Source organism: Equus przewalskii, chromosome 16, assembly GCF_037783145.1.
Source record: "Equus przewalskii isolate Varuska chromosome 16, EquPr2, whole genome shotgun sequence".
Lineage (NCBI taxonomy): Eukaryota > Metazoa > Chordata > Mammalia > Perissodactyla > Equidae > Equus > Equus przewalskii.
Window position 1 is genome coordinate 67,152,802 of NC_091846.1, and position 14,520 is coordinate 67,167,321.

General features: G+C 42.6%; 3 long non-coding RNA genes across 5 annotated transcripts in view; 2 read left to right on the forward strand and 1 right to left on the reverse strand.

Annotated features, from left to right (window-relative positions):
- Positions 1–268: 268 nt before the first annotated feature.
- On the forward strand, positions 269–10,233 carry LOC139076512 (uncharacterized). Its single transcript, XR_011528216.1, has 3 exons — positions 269–615; positions 4,057–6,863; positions 8,239–10,233. It is a non-coding gene; the product is annotated as an uncharacterized lncRNA (long non-coding RNA).
- The window catches only part of LOC139076511 (uncharacterized), a 135,465-nt gene continuing 123,853 nt past the window's right edge, over positions 2,909–14,520 (reverse strand). The window contains exons 5-6 of one of the 3 annotated variants that reach the window (XR_011528213.1): positions 10,644–10,812; positions 2,909–5,905 (exon numbers count right to left, since the gene is read on the reverse strand). This is a non-coding gene — a long non-coding RNA (uncharacterized lncRNA). Of the gene's footprint in view, positions 5,906–10,643; positions 10,813–11,744; positions 11,900–14,520 lie in introns of those variants that run through there. The other 2 variants (XR_011528215.1, XR_011528212.1) reach the window with 2 other exon arrangements.
- Positions 11,790–14,328, forward strand: LOC139076513 (uncharacterized). Its single transcript, XR_011528217.1, has 2 exons — positions 11,790–11,901; positions 13,091–14,328. It is a non-coding gene; the product is annotated as an uncharacterized lncRNA (long non-coding RNA).

A 14,520-nucleotide genomic window follows, 5' to 3' on the forward strand; every position in this document is an offset into this window, starting at 1 on the left:
GCCCAGGGCAGAGTTAACCAATGTTAAGTGCCATCCTGATAGCTCTGGCCGAACAGGGAGAGAATGAACTCAGGTGAATGACAGGAAGGGGAGGAGGGCACAGGTAAGAAAAGCATTTAGAAGGCAGATTAGTAAGACATAGAGGCCCTGTGAATTTGTTTGAGGTGAGTCAGAGAGGTGTGGCCGAAGGAAGGGAAAGGGTAACAGATGGAAAATTCTAACTAAGTGGACCTCTTTAAAACAAAGCTCCTAGTGCTGGGAATGCGGAAGTACAAGCCAGAGCCTGCACTTGCCAGAAACATGCATAGTCCAACGGACAACAGGAAACTAAACCAACAATTACAGAACAGGGTTTCGGGTGCTTTACAGTGTCCATTGTACTTTCACAACCACTGTCACACTTAGGTTCGTTCCACAGTTACTCTGTAAGTTTGCCCTGCAAGTCACTCCATGGCAAGCACTTTCTGTCTCTAACAGCTGAGAAAATGGACTCGGAGAAATTAAGACACAGAACTAAGTAGAGAGGACCGGGGAGGCTCCAAGAAGAGGCATCCCGCTCCCTCTGCAGCCGCAGAAACGCCTCCAGGACGCCTTCTCTGGCGCTGAGCCTCGAGGGTGAGTAGGAGTTGATCCGCAATAAAGACAGGGTGGGTAAGGAGGGGGCTTCAGGCAGAGGGGAGCGTGTGTGCAGTTGGAGGGGCTGGAGTGCCTGTGCAAACTGGGATGTCGAAGACCTGAGGCTGCAGAGGGAAATAAAAGTCAGACAGGGGCCTCCACAGACAAAGCCAGGGGAGATGGACATGATTATGCCATTGTTTTTGTGGTTGTTTATTTTCCTGAGTGTCGAAACTGCAGGCAAGGCTTCCCTGTCCTCAGTGTGCGAGAAATGTCCAGAAAATCCTTTGGATGAACGAGAACTACCATTTATTCAGTGCCTGACGTGTGCCAGCAATAATGATGCTCTTGTCCTTACAAACGGCCCTAACCAGTAGATATTAGTAACCTGACTGTGATGCTATAGAGGGTCATGTAACCAAGGTCACATAATTGATAATTAATAGAGCTGGGGGTTGAACCCATGTCAGTCTGGTCCCCAAACCTGTGCTCTTTCCTTTAAACCAGGTTTTAATTTTGGCACTACTGACATTTTGGGACAGCTCATTCTCTGTCGTGGGGATGTGTTCTGTGCATTATGGGATGTTTAGCAGCATCCTGGCCTCTACCCCCTAGATGAAAGAAATACCATTCATCCCCCAGTTGTGACGATCAAATATGTCTCTAGATATTGTCAACTATCCAGGGAAGGGGAAGGCAGCAAAATTGCTCTGGTTGAGAATCACTGCTTTAAACTATGTTCTCCCTTAAGACGTAAAGAGGGAGACAAGTAGGTTCATCATTGTAATGAAGGGAGAGCCCGGAATATCCTTGGTGAAGTAGGTCAGATTCAAATGTATTATGTTGTGTATGTTATAGGTTCAGCGGAAAGTGAGAAAGGCCCAAAACAAAGGGGCTTAATCCAGAGGGAAGGTGATTTCTCTTTCATGTCAAAGTGGAGAGGTGGGCCATCATGTGGTGTGGCAGTGCCTTTCCACAGGTCCCTCAGGGACCCAAGTTCCTTTCGGCTTCCTTCTCATCATTCCCAGGGTATGTCCTTCATCCGCATCATCCAAGATGGCGCACCAGCCATCACAGCCTTATTCCAAGCAGAACAATCAGGTTAGTGGGAAGGAGGCAAACCACACCTCCCAGCTGTCCCCTAAAAAACGTTCCCAGGAACTGTCACATGACATTTCCACTTACATCTCACTGGTCAGAACTAAGTCACATGACTACACTTAGCTGCAAGCAGGGCTTAGAAATGTAATCTTTATTCTGGTCACCGGGGCCCAGGTAAAAATGCTACTTTTATGGGCAGAGGCAAGACTGGGATTTAGGGGATCACCGGCAGCCTCTGTGCCATGCGTGATCCTCAGTGATAAAAGGATTGTAATTTCACCAAACTGCACCTTATGTCTCCAGGTGCCAGTTTACTGTCACTTGGGTTCCACTCAGTTTTCATTGTATTGTGAGCATATGTTATGGGTCGAATTGTGTCACCCAAAAAACATGTTGAAGTCCTGACCCCCAGTACCTGTGATTGTGACCTTATCTGGAAATAGGTCCATATTGCATGTGATCAAGTTAAGATGAGGCCATTTGGGTGGGCACTAACCCAATGTGCCTTGTGTCCTTATACAAAGGGGAAATTTGGACACAAAGACAGACATGAGCACAGGGAGAACTCCACGTAAAGAGTGAAGCAGAGATCGGGATGATGGCAAGGAACACCAAAGGTTGCCAGCAAACCACCAGAAGCTAGGAAAGAGGCATGGAACAAATTCACCCTCCCAGCTCTCTAAAGGAAGCAGCCCTGCTGACGCTTCGATCTCAGACTTCTGCCCTCCAGAACTATGAGACAATAAATCTCTGTTGCTTAAGCCATCCAGTTCGGAGTTCTTTGTTACAGCAGCCCTAGCCAACTGATACAGCATACTTATAAGAAATGAAAGACTATGACGACCTCAAAGGATTTTCACAATCGTTCGCACCTCAAAGAAAGTGTTTTAATCCCTCTTTGTTGTCACAACCAAAAGAAAGGCTTTTTTGGTCTACACAGCCTGAGCAGCAGGCAGAAGAAGCTCTGGAGGCTGCCGAACAGGGAGGACCTGGAGAAGCAGGGCGAGGAGTGGCTGTTTCTATGATGCTGGCAGTGACTATCTCCTATCCTCCATCCAATCAGAGGAAACCAACTTTATTAACAGCGCGTCTCCTGCGAGCACCTTCAATAATAATTTTGGCTTATAGTCAGTGATGTTGTAGCAAATGTAAGGTAAATACATGTACAATAAATTGGTCTTCAAAAAAGAAAACTGTGTACATATGTGTTTATTATAGATCTTAATAATGGATATGTAGCATACAATTTATAAATAATAATACTCCTTATTGTAAATTTCTAGCCAATTTATTCCCAGGGAAGGCTTTCATTGATTTTTGCCAAACCCTTGCATCCAGAGCCAATCTATAATTGCAATTTAACGATGACTGACAAACGGAGCTAGTTCCCAATGCAGTAACTCTTTTCCCAATAAACGTATTGTCATTAAATCTGATATGTGATTTTGTGTTAAACCATTTCTCACCCTTGTATTAATTATATTCATTAAACTGAAATTTTTCCAGCTTTGGCAGTAAATCAAGCCTTAACTTACAATGTCTACTGATTTCCACCATGTAAAGACTGCACAATGGCCAATTTCAAGCCACCAGTGAGCGGGGAAGAAATGCACAGTGGCTCACCTTTATATAGCATTTCTACCATACAGAGGCAATAGATGTAAATAACCTCAAGAGCACAGAGAAAAGTCAAATGTACTAAAATATTTAGGAAGTGATGAATTTTAAGTATTATTGTCTTTGTTTTTAGTATAATTTATTTCATTGTAAATTAATATCATTTAATTTTTTGTAGTGGGTATGTTTAACAACCAGCTGTCAAAATTCCTGAAAATTTAACCATTGGCTCTCACGGGCTGATACAAGCCAGCTCCCGCACACCACTGATTGTTGGCTGTTACCAACATTCAGATTTTCCCACTATGTGAATACAAGCAATTTCCAAGCTATACCTTGAAGAGGAAATAGTTGCACCTAATGCAGTATTTCTATCTTTTTTCTCCTACCAAATCTCCCCTGAGATTCAACCCATGGAATTTAACATCATCCATCATCAGTCATGAATATTTATTATAGTCCTGGGGTACGCGGGACTGTGTAAGGTCAGGGACTTTGTTGCAGAGTGTCAGATCCGTGGCTGTTGCTCAGTGAATGCTTGCAGAACCAGTGACCTAAAATTATTACATAGTGTTCCAGGTGATTACAAGTCCTAGGGTACATGACAGTTTTTCTTTCCTTTATTGTCCCTTTTCTGCTCAATTTATGGACAAAATGGCATAAAACTAAACAGATCAAATTAACTGGGGCCACAGTAATTCTTGTCTTCCTGTCCTGCTCTAGGTTGTTAAACTATGACCGTTTCGCATGGTGGGGCAACAAGCAGAAGTGTCTGAATGTAACCTGAAGAGCTCTCTCTGGATGGCCTGGACTACAAGTTAGCTGGAACCGGCAGAAGGAGCTGCAGCCAAGCTTAGCTTCCCACGGCACCAGTAATTTCCTCCCTCTAGAGAGAAGATAGAGAACGTCCTATAGGCCCCAAGGTCTCTATGTGCTGGGCAGCTAATGTTCCCAGCCAATTCCTACCTATAGTTGGCAGCCCAAATACAGACTTCCTGCAGCCAAGCAACCCGTGTATTCCCCACTGGCATGGGTACTTTCTCTTAAATGCCCTGTGAAAAAGGAGACCCATGGAGTGGTGGGGTCTGACCACTGGAATGAAGGCCCATACTGAGGGTCTACCAGTGCCCTGGCCCCGTACATCTCTGGGATGATGAGACAATCAGGAGATGACTGGTGCTTTCTCTTCTCTTAAGGACCCTTGGTCTCTTGGGGTTTTCACTTTTCCAGTAAAGCCTATATTATAACCTAAACTTTGTGACATTGTAGAATTTGCATCAAATCCAGGTGGAACTCACTTGGCAGAACAAGGAGAGTCCCAGCAGGAACCCATCTTCACAACAGGCACCCACGATGTTCCACATTAACTGGGACTATATGCGTGTAGTTCTAGGGGGAGGCCTGAGACAAGGACCAGGCAACCTGGAGCCCGGCAGTCCCCAAAATAGATATGTGATCTAGCGAGAAGTTTTTTAGATCCCTATTCCACAAATGGCTCATCTCTGAATTTCCAATGAACACACAAGCTGAAACACAAAAAACAGTCAAACAAAACAAAACCCTAAGTTCCCCTCGACGCCATGAAGCCGGTTGAGCTGCCACACATGATGTCATGTGATCTTTACTAGTGATTTCTTGTTGATGCCCAGGAGGGGACTGAGGACACAATGCCTATTGTTCACATGTCCAGAACCTAAAGGGGAGACTTTGTTCTGGGATCCTTTTGATTACAACAAAAGATGTATAACAGACTCAATTCTGCCAGGTGTTCTGGCAAATGAGTATGCAACAAACAAAAGTAAAAGGTGAGTCTTCGTTCACTGAAGGCTCTACAAATGACACGACAAAAAGAAGGAAGGTCCCCAAAAGATGCCAAATTATACACCAGCCTCTTTAAGTCTTTTCCAGTCACCACTGTGTGGTGAATACCCAGGTCATCAGCAAGATGTAGTTCATGGCCACCTTAACAAAGAGAGGACACACAGGAACTCGAGACCAGACACCTCTGCCCGACCTCTTGAAAAATATTTGGAGATAACTTCTGGGGTGCCACATAGTCAGAAGACACTAAAAGAATAGCAAGTTCTTCATGCTTCTGTTCCAAGAATTCAAGGGCTATACGAAAGCAAAGTGTTCCGAGTCCAAGGAAAATCGGAGTCCATTTTATACTATTCTCTGGATGCTGAAGGCATGTAGATAGAATGATGCTTTGCGGAGGGGCAGGAAAATGAAACCTAGCTTTGCTTCTTGTGCAGTACAACTCAGCAGTAGTGAGCACAATGGAGCTGTTGTCTTCACAGCAGTCCAGGCACCACCCTACAAGTCCCGTGAGGCTAGGCTGCTAATGGGCTGAGCTGACTGTGATGGTGTTTTCAGGGTATATCAGAGGCAATAGCCACTGCTTAGCCAAACTTGGCAAGAAGACCATGCCCATTGAAAACACTGAAGTCAAGGTGCTTCACTTCTCGAAAGTCACAATGATCCCACTAAGCAAAGAGGACGAAATCTTTGTGTGTCGAGATCCAGGTCTGACTGTCAAGAGCCAGGTGGGCTATAAACGCTCCTTCTTACCCTCAAACAAATGAACAAAGAAAATCCCAAGTCACTAAGGTTATCCTGAAAGTCACTTGGAAAGCACTAAATTCTTTTGGGCAGTAAACCTGTTTCATGAAGATCTTACAGGGATCATTGCACATGTATGTCTGAAGGGCTTCTGAGTTGCACATAGGAGAATCATAATCCATACTCAGCATCATTATTTTTATAAACAGCAAAGCAGTCCCTTTTGAAATTGTTTAGGGATCATTAACATTGAAAGGATAAGAATCTGAGACCTCAATATCATGATTACTTCTTTCTACAAATAATTTTTTTTTTATGTTGGGAATCATATTGCTAGTTGACAATCAAGTAATTACCAACACAAAGAAAGCCAGCACCCACACAACAGCATGCAACCCGAGGGTGCCGACACATACGTGTACTAACTCTAGCCCTGCTGAGAAGGTTCTTTTGGAACAAAGAAAAAAGGCAGGGAAAATAGCAGCCATAGCCACAGAAGCTGGTTATAATAAATGCCGTCAAGAAATCGTACCCAGTATTGACATTAATTGTGATTGAAGAGTTGTGCCTACAGTTTCTGTCTGCAGACTCACAGGTGTTGTCAGTGTGCTTGCTGAACCCCAAAGCCCTGTGTAAAGGCCTGAAGGTCACTGAAAAACCCAAACATTAATAGTTTTGTGCAGATGGAAACATCTGACTTCACTATAACCTATTTATTCATTGCATAACCTCCTCCCAGCTGCCACTGTTGTGTCCATACACAGCATTGTGACACAGTCTTTCTTATGATATAATATAAATGGAACAAAGAGGGCTGCCTGCGTACACTCAAGGTTCACGGCTGTATAGCTCCCATCCTTTCAACAAACACCTACAGCGTCGGTACTCAGCAATTCCGATCTTTATTTGGAGCACTGGAAATAGGTCATTTTTCCCCTTTAGGAAAAAAAACAGCACATTTTTCCAAGGTTGGTATAGTTGTTTTTGACTCTTTCATCTAGCACATAGTAACTGTGAACGCTGGGCTTATCTTAGGGGCATTAGGTAATTCTTGGAGGGCTCTGAAACCCACCACGCGTGAAGCAACTGAGACTTTTAAACGTATTCATGTTGTGGGTTCTTAGTATTCAAATCTACAGCATAAGTAGATGGTTTAGAGATGGACAATAGAGCACTGATTACCAAAATCCAAATTAACGTTCACGCTCCACTTCTAAGGTGACACACCTGCTTTTGCTTAGCAGTGAGTTTCGTTTTTTAATAACTACAAATTGGCAGATTATGCCTTGCATAGTCATTGAATTTCAGTGTTTTGAAGCCAGTCTACCTGTGTTTCAACAACCCTGTCAGTGTTTCCAGATCTAATCATCAAACCACAGTGGCAAATGCAAAAAGGTACAAAACACCATGATTTAGGAGTTTATAAACTCCAATGAAACAGGTGTACTTAAAAACGTTAAATTTATAATTTTATTTAACATTTTAAGACAATACTAGAAAAAATGTCAATAATTGGTACATGACTGATTATAAGGATTCAGATTCAGATCTTACTGGCTCCAAACCCTTTTCTCCCTACTACGTAGACATTTCCAGAAAGGTCTGCCAAGCTTGCTCTATCCACTAACCTTCTGAGAATTTGTCTTTTAGTTAAATGTCTCCAAAAGGCCCAGCTGTCACAAGACAGTTGTGAGGAAGGAAGACCTTGATACAATTCTTGGGGGTTGGTCTGCCAGAGAGACTCTGGAATGTTCCTCCCCAGCAAAGGCATCTCATGTCTTCTGTTGTTCTAAAACATTAAGGGGACTCACCAAATTGATTGATAATGAAAATGATAGCAATGATCAGACATCCTTAATGCCTGAACTTTAAGGTTTGGAGGACTTTTACGTGAGAAACTGCTGCTTAAAAGGATCATCTGCACAGGTTTTGATCTTGTACTATAGTTATGTAAGATAGGACCAACTGGGGGAAACTGGGTGAAGGGTACGTGGGACCTCTGTGTCCTATGTTTGCAACTTCCAGTAAATCTACAATTATTTCAAAATTTAAAATTCAAAAAAAAAAAGAGATAACCTGTGTAGTTCAGCAGGAGGGACATACACTTTCCAAGGTTGGGAGTAGAAGAGGCACTCCCCCCAATTTCTAAACAGAATCCCTTCTTCAGTCCCAGAGCCCAGGTTCCCAGAGGGGGCTGGAGGCACCCTGGTGTTATTCGGAATTCAGAGTTAGGGGGCTAGGTTGTGGCCCCGGCTCTCCCACTAACTGGCTCTGTGATCTTGGTCACATCCCTTAGCCTCTGAATCTGTTTCTTTATTTGTAAAATACGTCTTTCTTTTCCAGAAAAGGCCACCTCCAGGTTGAAGGAGATCATAACAACTCCCCAAGACAATATGTGTGAAGACCCAAGTAAAGCAACATACGAACATTGGTTTTTCTGAAAATCATTTCTGCCAGATGTGGCCCAAAAGACCTCTGTGAGGCCAGCAGCCCCTTCCATGGGGCACTCACATCCCTCTGCTTGCCATGGCAGTGGCTCTTGAGATGGCCTATAGGCTTGAGTCTCCAGCTGTTAACCTCACCCCAAGTCCAGTGCCTTTACTTAAAAGAAGTAACTTTGTTCCTCTTCGTTAGCACAGCTGCTCGCAGTTATCCTCCTCACACTCCCACAGCCACTTGCCACTAGTCATACATGTCTCCACCATCATGGTGACCCACGATCAGCTGTGATTCTGGGCATCTCCCAGGCTGCCTTTGGGGCTGATACTTGGAGGTTTCATCCTGCCCTGGCATGTCCCACAGAGCTGGGTGGTGGCACTGAGCAAAGGGTCAAAAGTGTCCAAGTATTCCTTCCCACTGAAAGCTGAAGACCAGCATGGCTGCATGGGCCTTGCCTTTGACCTTGAAGCCATGTGGGTCCTGGAAGCACACGCTGGCCTGCTTAATTTCCTGCTCTAACCTGCAGCACCTGGAAAGCTCTCCCTTCCGCTCATGCCCAGTACATCGGGTGAGTTACCCAGGAAAACAGACACCACACTGTGTATTCCACGTGACGAGTCTTAATTCAGGGGAAGGAAAGCATTGAAACAGTTATGTCTCTAAAGCTGTGGTTCTTTGAAGTGTGGTGTGGGCACCAGCAGAGTCCACATGACCCAGGAAATTATTGGAAATGCAAATTTGGAGGCCACACCCCAGACCTAGTGAATCAGTGAATCAGGGGGTGGGGCCCAGCAATCTGTGCTTTAATAAGCCTTCGGGCTGCTTCTGATGCAGCTACAGTCTGAGAACCACTGTTCTCAAGCTTGCCACAAAGTTTCTATGGATCTTACCTCTGCCTACAACTGCCTCCGGCGTCTCACGTGCTTGGCCCCCTTTAGCAAACTCTACCCTAGGACCATTCGGGGGAAGGAGATTCTGAGAACTGTGTTTTCCCAGCTTCTCCTCTGTCGAGGACATCTTAGACAAGGGTAGTAGTGGTGGCAGAGACAGGCCAGCACACCCAGTAAGCACAAACTTGTGATAGATACATCTCGTGTGGTTCTGTCCATATGCACAAGTGGTCACACACCAGGTCATGTACCAGATCCTTGTCCACAAGGATCTCTCCGTGTAGCTTTACCATGCCAGAACCTCAAAGTCTACCATTGGAGTTCTCTTCCTGGGGGCATTCGATTTACTTGGCTTGCTTTTGTAAAATATTTATAGTCCAAGGATTTTAAGGGCTGGACTATGTGCTCAAGAAACTTCTTTCTACTCCGTGGATGCCACAGCCCTTCTCCTTTAGGAGACAGTTTCACATAAAGAAGTCCTTGAGGTACAAGTGGGGAGGAGCCAAGTAACACCAAAGGTGGGTAGAGCTTGAGCTAGTAGTTAACAGAGAATTCACAGGAGTGCTGTGGGCGTTAATTAGCAATGGACTGCTAACACTTCAGATCACCTTTCCTTTTTATAATTTGAAAAAGATAGTTATGTGCAAATATCCCAGGATTTATCAGTCACCAACAACTTATATATGCATTACTATAGTAGCTCAGTTTCTTAATTGACACAAAGGTATTTTGGCAGCACTGGGCAACTGCAGGAAAGGTGGAATGGGAGGAGAAAGTTGAAGGAGAAAGTTGAAGGAGAGGCAGGTGAGAGTGGGAGGCTGTCAAAAACACACATCACTGACTGTAGACAATCCAGAGACTGCTAGTAGATTTTATCTGCAAAAACTTCAAACATGTGGGGGCATCCACTGTGAGCCCCAGACTCTAAAGACATAAGGAAGAATAAGACACAGTCCCTCTTCTCAAGGGGGTTACATTCCAGTAGACAGACAGACGTATAAACAAAAAATTTAAAAACAATATAATTAGTGCTGTGGTTAGGGTGTGGGTTATTTGTTATGTGATCTTTGGAAAGAGGAAGTATTGCTACTTGGGAGATGCGCTGCTTATCTTCCATTTCCCTCTTGATATCTACTTTCAGCCTTTCTGTACCCTCTAGGTAGGCTGGTTGTGGTAGCCAGCCTTCAAGATGGCCCTTGATGATCTCCGTCCCCTGGTGTTTGTGTTCCTGCATGACTCTCTCCCGCTTTGAATTTGAGTTGATCTATGTCAGAAGTGATGGTATGTGACTTTCAATGCTGGGTCATAAAAGACATGCAGCTTCTCCTCTACTCTCTTTCTCTCTTGGATCATGTGCTTTGGGGGGAAGGAAGCTGCAATGTCATGAGGACACTTGGGTTACCTTATGGAGAGGCTCACCTGAGGAGGAACTGAGGCCTCCAACCAACAGCCATGTGAGTGAATGAACTTGGCAGCAAATTTCCCAGCCTTCAGATGACCACAGCCTCAGGTGACTTCTTCAGTGCAGCCTCATGAGAGCCCCTGAGCCAGAATCCAGCTGAGCCTCTGAATTCCTGCTCCACAGAGACTGTAAGATAGTGTTCACGGTTTTAAGCTACTAAGTTTTGGAGTAATTTGTTACATAGCAATAAATAACTAATATACCAGTCTATATGGACTTCATCAGCAGGCTCCCTTGCCCACTGACTTCCAGCTAGGTTCAGCTAACAAGGGTTATGAAAGGATAGTGAAGGTAGAAAGCAGAGTCAGGTTGGGAAATTTGCCTACCAGGCTTCTTCCCTATTGAGTCGTTGAGTGTTGGCTATAAAGTTCTCAGTTGCTATTTTGTGGTTACCCCCATATAGCTACTGTGACCAGGTCCTAGTGACCACACTATTCCCCTGCCATTTCAGGCCCTGATGTTACAAGCTCCAGAATCCTGCAGTCTTTTCCTTGTAGCTTCCATATACCCTGCCCATACCTTTGTAAATTGCCCCTTTATGAACTCTCCTCAAATTACCCAATTTGAGTGTACCTGTTTCCTGCTGAAACCATGACTGATACCAACAGTGAGAATAAGGAAGTCTGGGAAGAAATGACATTTGATCTGAGTCTTGAAGAATGAATGTAATCTTGTCAAATAAAAAAGGAAGAGCAACACATGTTCTCGCATCAATAGCCACAGGCAAGTACAATATCTCATTCCAAAAGCTGTATAGCTCTGATTGCTCAGCTCCATGGGACACCATTTGCACTGAATTCTATCTGGATGGCTTCTAGAATTATGCAATGGGGTCATAACTGTAGGACCGGATTTCAGTCCACATCCAAAGATGCATATGAAATATTATCTTCTAAATTTTCTACAGTTCAATTTCTATTTGTATTTCAAACAACCCATCCAGAGGTGACAGAAACTTCTTAATCAATTTGAGATTTCTCCTCTCCCTCTGTCCTCTAGGATGAATTGGGGCAATGAGGAGATTAAAAAAATTCAGTTAATATTTCAAAAACACCCAGTTACATTCAATAACATTTTATTTCTTTGGAGTACACTAATTCAGTCTTTGTTATATTTCAGTGTAGGTTAGACCGGAGTTCAGAGTGGCCGATGAAAAGAGGTTCTGCCAAGCAGCTGATTAGGCTGAATGTGATTGCAGGAGCACATTTAAACTCTGTAAGAGAGCAAATCATTGTTAAAGACTCTAGCCCATCAAGTGTTTGTATGCAAATAAGGATGCTAATTATAAATGAGCTTTATCTACTCAATACAGCAGCTCAGCAGGACTTCCACTTGGAAGTCTTCTGTCAGAACTTCATGAGACTTGTTTGAGTTGCTGTTTGCATTTAAAATACATTTCTTTAAAAACTGACTCAAATTCAGTCTGGTAACTAATTTGCATTGACTTTCCACCCAGTTAGTGCCCATCATTGAAGTTTACCCACAGCCATGACAGGGGTGATGACAAAACATGGCCAAAAGCATTAGAATATAATCTCTACTCTTTTTTCTCAGGATTGCTTTAACTATTAGGGGTCTTTTGTTGTTCCATATAAATTTTAGGATTCTTTGTTCTATTTCTGTGAAGAATGTCATTGGGATTCTGATTGGGATTGCACTGAATCAGTACATTGCTTTAGGTAGTATGGACATTTTAACTATGTTAATTCTTCCAACCCATGAGCATGTAATATCTTTCCGTTTCTTTGTCTTCTTCAATTTCTTTCAAAAATGTCTCATAGTTTTCAGTGTATAGGTCTTTCACCTCTTTGGTTAAGTTTATTCCTGGATATTTTATTCTTTTTGTTGTGATTGTAAATGGGATTTTATTCTTGATTTCTCTTTCTGCTAGTTCATTGTTAGTGTACAGAAATGCAACTGACTGTTTAAAATTGATTTTGCACCCTGCAACTTTGCTGTAGCTGCTGATTATTTCTAACAGTTTTCTGATATATTCTTTAGGGTTTTCTGTATACAGAATCATGTCATCTGCAAACAGTTAAGAGTTCTCTTCTTCCTTTCCAATGTGGATTCCTTCTATTTCTTTTTCTTCCCTAATTGCTCTGGCCAAAACCTCCACTACTATCTTGAATAGAAGTGGCAAGAGTGGGCACCCTTGTCTTGTTCTGTTCTCAGAGGGATGGCTTTCAGATTTTCACCATTGAGTATGATGGTGGCTGTGGGTTTGTCATATATGGCCTTTATTATATTAAGATACGTTACTTCTATACCCATTTTATTGAGAATTTTTATCATTAATGGATGTTGGATCTTGTCAAATGATTTCTCTGCATCTGTTGAGATGATCATGTGATTCTTATTCCTCATTTTATTAACGTGGTATATCACAATGATTGATTTGCAGATGTTGAACCATCCTTGTATCCCTGGAATAAATCCCGCTTGATCACAAAGCTGGAGGCATCACAATCTCTGAGTTCAAAATATACCATAAAGCTACAGTAATCAAAACAGCATGGTACTCGCACAAAAACAGACACACGGATCAGTGGAACAGAATTGAAAGCCTAGAAACAAAACTACAGATCTATGGACAGTTAATCTTTGACAAACAAGTCGAGAACATACAATGGAGAAAGGAAAGTCTCTTCAGTAAATGGTATTTGGAAAACTAGACAGCCATATGCAAAAGAATGAAAGTGGACCATTATCTTGCACCATACACAAAAATTAACTCAAAAAGGGTTAAAGACTTGAATGTAAGACCTGAAACCATAAAACTCCTAGAAGAAAATATAGGCAGTACACTATTTGACATTGGTCTTAGCAGCATCTTTTCAAATACTATGTCTATTTGGGCAAGGGAAACAAAAGAATAAGTTAACAAATGGGACTACATCAGATTAAAAATCTTCTGCAAAGCAACAGAAACCATGAACAAAACAAAAAGACAACCCACCAACTGGGAGAAAATATTTGCAAACATTTATCCAACAAGAGGTTGATCTCCAAAATATGTAAAGAACTCATACAACTCAACAACAAACACAAACAAACAACCCAATCAAAAAACGGGCAGAGGATATGAACAGACATTTTTCCAAGGAAGATATACAGATGGCCAACAGACACATGAAATGATATTCAACATCACTAATTACTAGGAAAATGCAAATCAAAACTTCAATGAGATATCACCTTACACTAGACAGAATGGCTATAATCACCTAGACAAAAAACAACAAATTTTGGAGAGGGTATGTAGAAAAAGAAACCCTCATATACTGCTGGTGGGAATACAAACTGGTGCAGCCACTATGGAAAACAGGATGGAGATGTCTCAAAAAATTAAAAGTAGAAATACCATACTATCCAGCTATCCCACTACTGGGTATTTATCCAGAGAACTTCAAATCAATGATCCAAAGAGATTTATGCACCCCTATGTTCATTGCAGCATTATTCACAATAGCCAAGAAGTGGAAGCAACCCAGGTGGTGAATGGATAAAGAAGATGTGGTATAAATATACACTGGAATACTACTCAGCCATAAAAAAGACAAAATCATCCCATTTGAAACAACATGGATGGACCTTGAGTGTATGATGTTAAGCAAAATAAACCAGACAGAGAAAGACAAATACTGCATGATTTCACTCATATGTGAAAGATAACAAATACATGGATAAAGAGAACAGATTAGTGATTACCAGAAGGGAAGGCATCAGGGGTGGGCAAAAGGGATAAAGGCGCACATATGTATAGTGACAGACAAAAATTAGCCTGCTGGTGGTGAGCATGATGAAGTCTATTTAGAAATTGATAAATAATAA